At 37.2% G+C, this 12,046-nt stretch overlaps 1 long non-coding RNA gene across 2 annotated transcripts in view; it reads left to right on the plus strand.

Moving 5' to 3' along the window:
- LOC144291814 (uncharacterized) overlaps positions 1-12,046 on the plus strand; it is a 243,694-nt gene that overhangs the window by 202,590 nt on the left and 29,058 nt on the right. The gene's annotated exons all lie outside the window — the stretch shown is intronic.

Raw genomic sequence — 12,046 nt, forward strand, 5'->3', positions numbered from 1 at the left:
GGTTTGTGCTCCTACAGTCTGGGAGAGAGCAGCAGCCTGACACAGAGAGGACTTTCAGTGTGAGATGCGACTAGTAAGAACCCAGTCAATGGAATATTTAGTGGTCCCTTCTTCTGTCTTGTGAACCCTCCCTTTAAGAAGTTAGCAAACAGAATTCCTGTTGCAACTTCAATAAATTGCACTCCTTCTCCTTAAACTTGAATTATGTGACTGTGATCCCGATTTTTTGGGAGAAGTGTACTGAAGTTCGCTTAACCCCACTGAAAATAGTCCAGGTCAATCGCTAATGATGGTTTCCACAAGGGGGCAAAGGCCACATCTAGCTTATTTGCCTATATGCCTAAGTTTTAGCCGTCGTTCTTGACACTCCAATGTATCCGATGAATGAATGAATTTGTATTTTCTGATTTTACTATGAAAGAGAAATTGTCTTCATGGATCATCAAGATCCAATGTAAACTCTTATTTGCCTTAAAATTTCTCTTTCCTAATTTCTTTCCCAGGCACAGTTTGTTAAAATCCTTTTGTTCCCTGTAAATACCATGCTGTGCTTAGCTATCATTTCTGCTTCCTTTTTCTAGCACCTTATTATCTACTATATCTGGTTTTAAGATAATCTCTGCCAGTTAAATAAGTTATTTGCTGGTTGACTGGCTTTATGAAAAATAAGTCACTTTTTTTTTTTTCTTCAGAGAGGCAGCATAGGGTAAAAGCATGGCTTCTGGAGTCAGGTGGAATGAATTTCAAACACAGCCCTACCACAAACAGCTGGCACTGCAGTGTGTGCTTACGTTGTTCATAATAAGGACACAATATGACCTGCCTTTTGGGGTGCTGGAAGAATTCATTGCGACAAGTGTTGAGGCACATGTCACATAGTTCAGTGTTACCATTACATGGTATTTACACTTTGTCTTGCTGTGTAAGTTAGATATTGTTGTCCTCATTTTACTCTTAGAAAACAAAACCATGAGACCGTTAAGTAATTTGCCTGATAGCACATTAATGGTGCAATGGGATTTGGATCAAGGTTAATCTGACCCTAATGCTCTATGTTTTCTGCAGGTTGCTTGGGGGGCAACTCCGATGCCTCTTTTTTTTTAGTTTGCCCTCCCTGAACTTAAACAGGCTCTTCCTTCAAAACAGGTCTAGAATCTGACCACGTGTCTCTCCCTCCACTACTACCACCTGATCTCAGCCTCCATCATCTCTTGCTTGGGATCTCTATTGGCCTCTTAACAAGTCTCCCTAGTTCTATCCTTGCTCCTTACCTTGTCTTAACACAGCCTCCCAAGTTATCTTTGAAAGCTCTAAGTCCTATCATGCTGTTGTTCTGCTGAAAACCCCACACTAAAACTTCATTTCACCGATTGCACCCCATAAGACCCAATGTCCTTACAAAGACCAAGGATGTCACACCAAGCTTCAACAATTTTGGCCTGCACGTCAAATCTGCCCAACTCATTTTAATAGCCTGCAAGCCAAGAATAATGCTACGTATATAGTTTTATATACTACATATAATATATGTAGTATAAATACATATATATATATATATATATTTAAATATTTATTTATTATCTTAGAAAGGAGGGAAGGGCAGAGGGGGAGAGAAAATCCTGAAGCAGACTTCCCACTGAGCACAGAATGTGATGTGGGGCTTGAACCCAGGGCCCTGAGATCATGACCCAGGGCCCTGAGCTGAAACCAAGAGTCAACCACCCAACCAAGTCACCCAGTTGCCCCTAGTGTTTTGTTTTTAAACAGTTAAAATAAATTTTATACTATACAATGTATGAAAATTATACAAAATTTAACTTTCAGTTTCCATAACTAAAGTTAATTGGATTGTAGCCACTCGCATTCACTGATGTTTTGCCTATGACCGAATTGGCTCTACATAAGTAGGATTGAGTAGTTTCACCATGTGAGTTGCAAAGTCTAAAATACTTATTATTGGGCTCTTTGCCATAAAGTTTGCTGACCTTGACCTAAAATATCTGGTCCCTATCACCTCTGTAACCTCATACAGTCCTCCCCTCCACTCACCATGCTTTAGCTGCACTGACATTCCTGCCCCATGGCCTTTGCACTTTTTCTTCTTCTTGGAATACCCTTCTCCTATATCTCTCCTTTGGTAATTTCCTTGACCCTTTTGGATATCTCCTATTGAATGACGTGAGCTGCACCGAGCACCCCATGTGATACTGTAATGTATACCCTATCCTTTGTGGTCTAATTCCTCCTTAACTCGCTCTATTCTTTTTTCCTTCATGCCACATACCACCTTTTGACAGGCCATGTAATCTGCTTACTTACTACATTTCGTTTTCTATTTTCTGACTCTTCCTATTAGAATCTAGGACCCATGAAGGAAAAGATATTGTTTTGTCCAATGATATATCCTAAGTGCCTGAAATATAAGTTTTTTGTTGACTGTTGAATGTGCTATTACCTCTTACTAAAAAGAATAGTTTAATATTTGACCTCTGTTACCTCACTAGAGCTGCTATTTTGATTTAATATTTTCTCTTGGTTCATTAACCATAAAGGAAAATGTCCTTAATTATGTAGTTAACTAAGTAAATTGACTATGGCCATATTAAACACTATTCTCACTTTACCAGGAAGAAACTCATCTCTCTACTACTTTACTAAAAAACACAATGGAACAATTTTAAATTCTTAAATATGTGAATATTCCTGATAATTAATGTTTGTATAGTTTTGAGTTGTATATGTAGTTACTTTAATGTCCTTTATGTAAGAAATAAGATTATCTTATTGTCTTTTATAAGTATTCATAAGGAAATACATTAACACAAATTATTTCTATGTTTTGAATAGTATAGATATTATAGATACTCATCTTGACAAAAATTTTTAAAAATGATAAAGAAGGACTAAATAATGTCTGGTTGATTTTAAATGAAACTTTATAAAGTACTTAGGGAAAAAGAAAGTTTTTCCGAAATAACATTTCCTTCATTGCCTTTATAAGGCTTTTAAATTTAATTTTGGTCTGTGTTAAGAGAAATTAACTCAGTATAACATAAGATTTTAAGTGGAAATCTTAGCTTTTTTCTGTAAATTTAATTCAATGGACTAATTTTTGTTGAATGCTGCCTTACACAGTCCAAAATGAACAGAAAATTTACACATGCCCAGAGTAAAAGCACCTGATAATTGCATACAGAAGCATGTTTAATGTAAGAATATGGACAATTTCTTTCAACCAAGAAGCCTAAGACAGAAAACACAAATTACATTAATTTAATTATTTTCAAAATGTTAAAAGCAGAAAATATAGCTACAGCATCTACCAAGGAAAAAAAAACCACTTTAACCTCCTGTCTGCCCATATGTAGCAGAATAAGATTTGATATTCAAAATGATAACTGAGAAATTTTAAAATCCTACAAGACGATTTGAATCATCTCATTACACTATTTTTACTACCTTAGTCAATTTTCTTTCTTTCCTTTCACTTGAAAGTTAGCCAAATACTTTAAAATAAATAAAAGTGTTTTAGACAGAATGCCTACCAATATGAGCAAGAAAGAAGACATATTCATATTACACTAATCTTGTCAGAATTTTACCACTGGCCTATGAATTGGTAATAATCTACTTCTGCCGCCATTCAAATGGTCTACTCGAATGCTTGAGTAGAGCATTCAAGGTGAATGCTCGAATTACTTTCAAACAATTGATTGGCACTTCACATCCAGGTATGATAAAAATGTGGGCTAGGGAGAAGAGTGACTCATTTGGCAAACTGGACAGTTGCTAGAATCTTGAAGAAATGGGCCCAGATAGCTTGGGACTGTAGTTAGTGTGCATTTTACTCTAGTTATAACTTGAGTTGACAGGATATGCTGTCCTAGATCATTGGCTTTCTGGTTGATACTGAAAGTCTGTGACCCGGAGTTTATTTCAGTTTATGAACAAGTTCTCGCAAGTCCCCTACCTCTGAAGAAAGCAAACAAACCTCCCCCCAAAGTTGAAGAACCTATTTTTCCAAAAAGAGGACATAAAGATTCTAAAGTCAGGTTTCAAGAGAATAGGTGTTACAAAAACAATTCTTATGCAAAAAAGTAAAAGAAACGTCCAGGAAAATGTTGATCTCATTTAGTTGTTCAAGGTATTTTTATATGGATGGTGTAGAAAAGACCATGACCTTATATCTGGAGGATATAATAAAGAACTGTAGCACTGCACACATATGGGAAATGACTCGATTCTGGTTGTACAACTTCCTGGATACTTGTGATTGGCCAAGAGAGATAAACACCTAAAACTGGGGCTGGTTTGGAGGAACTGAGTCATGGAATAGACAATGGGAAATGCCAACTGTGGCATGAAAGAATGAATGAAGCAGGAGACACTATGGGCACATACCCTCAAAGCCTCATACATAGAGAAGGGTCTTAACAACTTTGGAAAGCTTAGGAAATCTACACAGAGTTGCCAGGGGAAGAACCAGAAAACCATTCCAGTTTTGCAGTTATCATAAATCAAAGAGATTCTCTACAGCAGATAGAAGCCTACGATGCTTCAGGAAGGATAACCAGATCACATATGTTTCAATCCAGTGGCTACCATCAACTTCAACTTCTTCAAAATGCACTCGACCATAAAATACTGCTTTTTAATATTTTTAGAGAGCTATCCTTTATAGCTTTGATCTTTAAATGCATTGTACCTTTTATAGCAGATTTGTAGGGAAATTTTGCTTGGTATCAGAGTTCTATTAAAATTGAGATTGTACTGTTAACAAAGGTCTTCTTTGGGAATGGGCCCCTTGGTGGATGGATCTCCAAAAATGTTTTTATGTAAAATGCTGAAGTAGCTTTGGAATGTGTGATTGAGTTGAAGAGATTGGAATTGTTTTCTTTGAATATTTCTGTGCATATTTTCTTATTCTCCTCAATGTTCTGTGTGTAGTATTTTCTAGAAAAATCCATTTGTCTAATTTTCTAAGCTACGATTTGCTTTAGGACATTGGTTTCCTTTGAAGTAAATGAAGCTGATGTCCATTTTCCACACCTCAGTATACGCTGAGGTCCTTCTTTCGCCTGCCCTTCTCCACCTCAGAGGCAAAGGGGTGTCCTTGAGCAGACTAGTAGGAAAGGGACTACAGTAAGCAGGCAGTTATTCCACAAGTTATTTTTGTAACCTCTGGTGAAAAGAGTGATTAGCAGAGCATGGAAATTACCTTAAAGACTAGGTATTTTGTGGGAGCTACTGACCACAATCTTTATGATCGCCAAATAGATTCCAGGGCACTAATTTCTTTGGAAAGGAAACAATTCATTAGTAGTTCTTTCAATGTTTCTTTCATTTGTTTGTTTATCTGTTTCCAGGAAATACAATTTAATGTCCAATGTAAAATATTTCATCCCTGAACTCCTAATTTTTGCTTTGCTTTTTTGGTGTGGTTTCATCCCCTTTATTTGGCAGAATTTCATAAAAACTGGGTCACCCCCTCCTGAGAGGCACCCATTGTGATATGTTTGCACCAATCCATCTCAGTGTCACCCAGTCCTATCATACATGTAGAAGACTGTAAAAGATAGAATGATAAAATTGTGTATAGTGGAAATAGGATAAATTCAAGGAATGCACTTAAGTGACATTTCAAAAGTTTCAAAAAATATCAGTAATGGATAATTAATTGTTAAAGTCACCATGTAGCTATTTGTTTTTGATGACCTGTTCACCTACTATTGTCCTAAATTTCGATTTTATTGAAGCTCCACATTCCCATGAGCTTTGTGACATGTTTGATCTCTTCTGTTTTTCTACCTATTCTAATCTGCTTCTAAGTAAATTTTGGTATTTTTCAACTTAAAAACATCCTCACTTTTACATTTTTATTATAGATATCTTGTTCAATTATGTTGTAATTAATGCCTTCATTTAGTGTTCTCTCAGTTGCTATTGCTACCTAATTATAGATGATATAGAATGTTGTTTGTATTTCTTTTAAAAAGGACAACTTAGTCTAGGAAAAGCGCACCCTTGCATTGAAATAGTCAATCCCTAAATATGTATTCGCATTTTGAAAAACAAAAATGGATTACTGATGGTAAATATGTGAGATACACACACATACACACACACACACACAAGAATAGAGCGGATCCATATCTAGCATTTATATTTGAGAAGTTTTTTTTGGAAATGTTTTTGAAAATATCTTCTTTAGAACCAGTTTGTCTTTATTCTTTCAGTGCCACATACTGGGTATGATGGAATGTCATATCAAATTTATATCCAGCTCCTCAGGTCCTGAAGATTCAGAACTCTACCTGACAAGCCCAAATTAGTTATATTGAGAAAAGTTGAGACCAACATTTAACAATGGATTTCATATTCTCTGACTTTGATAGGTATGATTTTTTAAATACACTCAAATAATTGTAAAAATTTGTAAAAAATTTGTAAATATACCATAATGTACAATTATACATAATATAACATAGTATTTAAATAATGCATGTTGAATTTTTAATATCATGTTTGGCCTACAATAGGTATTCAATAGATGGTAATAATGGTGTGGTGCTAATAGTGATTGTGAGTGATTATGATGATGATGAATAGTTCATGGAATCAGATTATAATTCATGAGAAACTAATAGTTAAGGCAATTTATTGTAATATCAATAACTAGTATATAAGTAGAATAAATATAATAGGTATGAAAGACTTGGATCTATAGACTTAATATATACTGCAACAAGGCACCTGGGTGTCTTAGTCAGTTAAGTGTCTACCTTTGGCTCAGGTCATAATCACAGGATCCTGAGTTCGAGTCCCATGTCAGGCTCCCTGCTCAGCAGGGAGTCTGCTTCTCCTTCTCCCTTCCTGTCCTCTCCCTGTTCCTGTGCTTTCTCTCTCTCCCTCTTTCTCTCTCTCCCTCTCTCTCTCTCATGCTCTCTCTCAAATAAATAAATGAAATCTTGAAAAGATAGATATCCTGCAATAGACATTTTATTCTTATTTTATTTATGCTAGAGGTCAACTTCAAGAGAAAGTTACGATCATTCATATAGCAAGTTACAATACTTAGGTGAAAATTAAGACCCGTGGCTTAACTTTCTGATCTGACTTTAAAAATCCATTAAATTAGCTTAAATAACTCTTAACACATTAGGTAGTAAAATAGCTACAATATCATTTATCTCTTCATTCATCTTACGGCATTTTTTTTTAATTTTTATTTTTTATTTATTTATGATAGTCACAGAGAGAGGGAGAGAAAGAGAGACAGGCAGAGGGAGAAGCAGGCTCCATGCACCGGGAGCCCGATGTGGGATTCGATCCAGGATCTCCAGGATCGCGCCCTGGGCCAAAGGCAGGCGCCAAACCGCTGCGCCACCCAGGGGTCCCCATCTTACGGCATTTTTATTTGAAAGAATGTTACAAAGATAACTAAGATCAGGGCCATGTCTATCCAGAGCCAAGCCATCAGTGGAAAAGGGAAAGGAAAGGAGGCCATCTCTGGGCCTTTGGTCTTTGTGAATGATCCCACGTACTCAGATACTTAGAAATTTTAATAGGATTAATATAGCATTTGGATGACTGCAAACATTGCTCTCTTTACATAGAAATATTTGAATATTTTTCTTGGCTTATCCAAAATACCAGTGGTGTAGGGTTACATGTCAAAGATATATTTGGCCTTGGTATGGCCCATGTGTTCAATTGCCTGGTATGATGGTGACTTCAGTTCTTGAGATATATGTTTGCCCACACCTTCAACTATGTCAGCAGAGTGGACTTGTGATTCCATTCTGGCAGCCTAACTCACTGTAAACCCATGAAAACCAGGCACAAAGGTTTGCAGAGAATGATGGCATGGATGGAATGCCACACAAATTCATGTCGCACCTGTTCTCGGAAATAAAGTGGCCTGTCTTTGCATCTTTCAATACAGCACCTTTCACTGATAAATTTGTTGATCATTTTTTTTAAACAGAAGAATTAAACAAACAAGAAAATAAGGTGCCTGCGACACCCCCTGATGAAAGCTCATTACTTATTCTGCTTGAATGATTTTATATTGGATAAATCTAGTATAAAGTGAGAACCCTATTTCCAGCTGAGGCTTAAAGATGTTTTACTAAAACATGCTTAAGCAAATGCATCGGATGCCTCACAAGGAAGATACACACAGAGCTATCTTTGAAGAAATTCAATAAATTGTGTATCAGCAGCTGAAGAAAGATACTCTGATTTGCACTCATAGATTTGCATTGGCTTCATTGAAAATTCATGGTATGCATAGTGGAAATGGTCAAATATGACGTTTGGATGATACCTAACAAGGAAAAGCAACTTTTTCCTTCCTGTTCGGTAGTTAGCCATGCTGCTGAAACTCCACAGGCACGCTCCAAAACCGTACTTTTAACAGAAGTTCCCTTCGCCATGTGAGTCAGTGAAAGACGGCGGAACGGCACCTTCCACTGGCATCTCTCCACCTTACAGGATCCCCAAAAGCTTTCAACTCCACCTCAAGCCCAGGCAGTGGCAAAGAGAGAGGAATTGAAGAAGCAAAAATAAATATTAAAGTACACAAGAATCAAATATTACCTATTTAAATAGCAATTATGCAGTTGAAAACAAGATCATCACACCTGTACAAGAAAAGGCATGCAAGCCAAAAACATCTGCTTGGATCCACCTGCCAGGCACCTGTTTTGCTGTTTCAATGCCATTTGATTGCTGGAGATGTAGAGGCTCTTGTGAGGTAATGAGTGATTTTACATTATGCATGATTGAAAACAGGTGTTCTAATGCTGTACAATTCTATGCATGAATAATTCAGTTTGTTTAGAGCAAGATCTTTAAAAGAAGTACTGCATGGGCTTTATTATTTCTATAAACATGAAGGTTATTTTTTTTAATGTACAACAATTGTTCCTTTTCAGTCAGCTTGTTTATGGCAATTTTTGTGTAATTTTATGGATGACGAATAATATCTTGAAAGGTAAAATTGATCATACTTAAAACATGTAAGAAGTAAAATTGAAAGGTCTGTTAGCAAGAGGAAAAACGGTATTAAAATTCAATGTTCTAAGTGAAAATGCCTGATTATTTCCTTCCTGCTTTGCCTGCTTTCTGATGGTAACAAAACATTCGTCTGAGAGCTATAATTAAGGAGGGGTGAACTATTTGGGAAAATAGAGAAATTGTTTTGTGTCTCAGCCCAAACACCAAGCAGAGCCCAGACTTCCTTAAAGATAGAACTGATGTGAGCAGCCTTTCTTTTCTACTTACATATCAAGAGTTCACACCCTCTTATAATCCACTGTAGGATACCACTGAGAGAGACAATCTCTTTTGCTCCAATTCCCACTTCAAGTTTTGTCTACCCTGGTCTTCTGGAGGCAGAAGTGTTATTATCGGGATGTTGTGTTTCAAACAGCAAGTAAAATCCCTAAACTCCCAATGTTAAGATTTAGAACCTCACCAAGAAGATATGAGACTTGTTCTCTTAAAGACCAAAGACACTATGGTGTCTCAACCGCATGTCATTAAATTTTAAAAATATTCCGAGGTGTGAGCGACAGAAAACATATTTGCTTCAATTAATACTATCTAAGTAATGGCAAGACAAAGGAGACAGAATTATAGTCATAATCACGACGCTGTTAGTAATTTACATTTGTTGAGTGTTTCATACCATATAAACCATAGTATAAGAGAGTTATTGACACATAATAACTCCTTCCTAAAATATACCACCTCAGCAAGTAGTCAGCTTTGAGCTTTGAGGTTTGGCTCCCTTCCCTCATTTTAAGAGCTGTGGGGAGCTTCACAGGGGAATCTATTATTGAAAAGCCTTTCTGTTAGAAGTGAATTGTAAGACAGGTCCTTCATGTGGGGAGCAACAGTGGGAAAGTCACAAGGAAAAATAGAAGACTTGGTATGAAGGAGAACACTTTCATTGCTATTGACACAGTGAATTGACCTTATTCCCTCCCATGGGGATAAGGTTGGCGAGCAGGCCTTTACAAGTATTCACCAAATATAAGCACTGGCCTCATAAACTTAGAGAATCAATGCTAAGAAGGGCTTCAGGGACCTGCACTTAGCGATATAAGTAAGCAGAAGATAGAAATGTTGGTCTGGCAATTCTGGGCTTGCACAAAATGACCTTTTTTATTCTCTAAAAGTTAAGATAGCAGAGCTTTCTTTCTGACTCTGCTAAATATTTATCTAAAATTCTTTTTTTTTTTTTTTTTTTTTTGGCCACTGCACATCTCAATGCTGATGAATGCTGATGGACACCCAAAACTTTAAGCTGAATCATGAAATTGCAATTTTTGTTGGTCAAAGCTGGTTAAATTTTAGACATTTCATACAGTTCCATCTATCTCTGCTAAAGGTCCCTCAGTCGGGGGCATTCCTTCTTCATGAATACAATAAACCATAACTTTCATTGTATGAAATGCATAACTAGAAAAAAATAAAACCATTGCATTCTGATAGAAGGCAACCACTTTATGACAAGGCCTCGCAACCATGATAGAGGTTGGTGCCCTACCTCATACCAACAGGTGGAGTCTACTCTCCTTGTTAATCAGCTGCTCTTAATGACCAATAGGCTTATCAGAGCTCTCAACCAATTGCCAACATCAGTTTGCAATCACATGAGGGAGCCAACTTGGCTGTCCCGCCCAAATGAGCCTTCAAATGCCTCCAGCCCAAGCTACCATCTGACTGCATGTGCTTAATTGATTATATAGGGGGCAGACATTTTATTGATGGACTATAGCTGCAAATGCTTTGACATTGCTCCCACCAAGCGGTGGGGCCCATTTCCCCTCTTAGTATATTTAGGCAGCCATGGACTGCCTTGACCATCAAAGTAAGACAGAGGTTCCCAGGCAACATGAAAGAGGAACGCTAGCTTCTGACTCTTCTCTGGGAATGCTTGTTCCTAAAAGTCTGATTCAGCACAAGAAATGAGACTCCTCAACCCACTATGCACTGAGAAGCCCAAGCTACCTTGAGAGGCTCTGGACATGGACATGATAAGTATCACGGATGCAACAAATATAAGGGAAGAAGCCACCCAGAAGGTAAATTCATTACTCTGTGCTGCTCCATATGATGCCACCTGGATCAGAGATGAACCCAGCCAAACCCTTCCCATGTGCCAGACCCATCCATTTGTGAGTAAAATGGTTATTTTAAGCTGCTAAGTTGTGTGGAAATTTGCTGTTAGGGAATAGATAGCCAAACTTGCTTTACAAAATAATACACATTGAGTCTGAAGCAGGTATGTGGATTTTGAGAAAATTAGTTAACCTCACAGCCTCAATTTCACATCTCAAAAATAGGGTACTGATATCATCTGCTCCCAGGGGTTGTTTTGAGAAAATGTGAAGTCTTCAGAACAGTGCCTAACATAAACCCCCCAAATTTGTGAGCCATTATTTATTATCCAGGGTTTTACAAAGAAATAAGATATGTAGGGAATGTAGGAAAGTTTTTTTTTTTTTTTGACAACTGAGATTTTTAAATTTATTTTTTATTATTTAAGTTTTAGGTATTTAACATCAGTGCAATATTGGTCTTTGGAGTAGAATTCAGTGATTCATCACCTACATACAACACCCAGTGCTCACCCCCACAGATGCCCTCCTTAATACCCGTTACTCATCGAGCCCATCCCCCACCAACCTCCTCCATCCACCTCAGTTTGTTCTCTATCAGTAAGAGTTTCTTATGGTTTGTTTCTCTCTCTCTCTTTTTTTTTCTTTTCCTCCATCACTTGATGGAGATTTAGGTTTTCTCCATAGTTTGGCTATTATTGATAATGCTACTGTTAACATTGGGGTGCATGTACCCTTCAAATCTGTATCTTTGGGATAAATACCTAGTAGTGCAACTGCTGGACCTCATGGTTATTCTATTTTTAACATTTTGAGGATCCTCCATACTGTTCACGAGAGAGGCTGTACCAGTTTGCATTCCCACCAACAGTGCAAGAGGGTTTCCCTTTCTCTGCGTCCTTCCCAACACCTTT

This window comes from Canis aureus, chromosome 20, assembly GCF_053574225.1.
Source record: "Canis aureus isolate CA01 chromosome 20, VMU_Caureus_v.1.0, whole genome shotgun sequence".
NCBI lineage: Eukaryota > Metazoa > Chordata > Mammalia > Carnivora > Canidae > Canis > Canis aureus.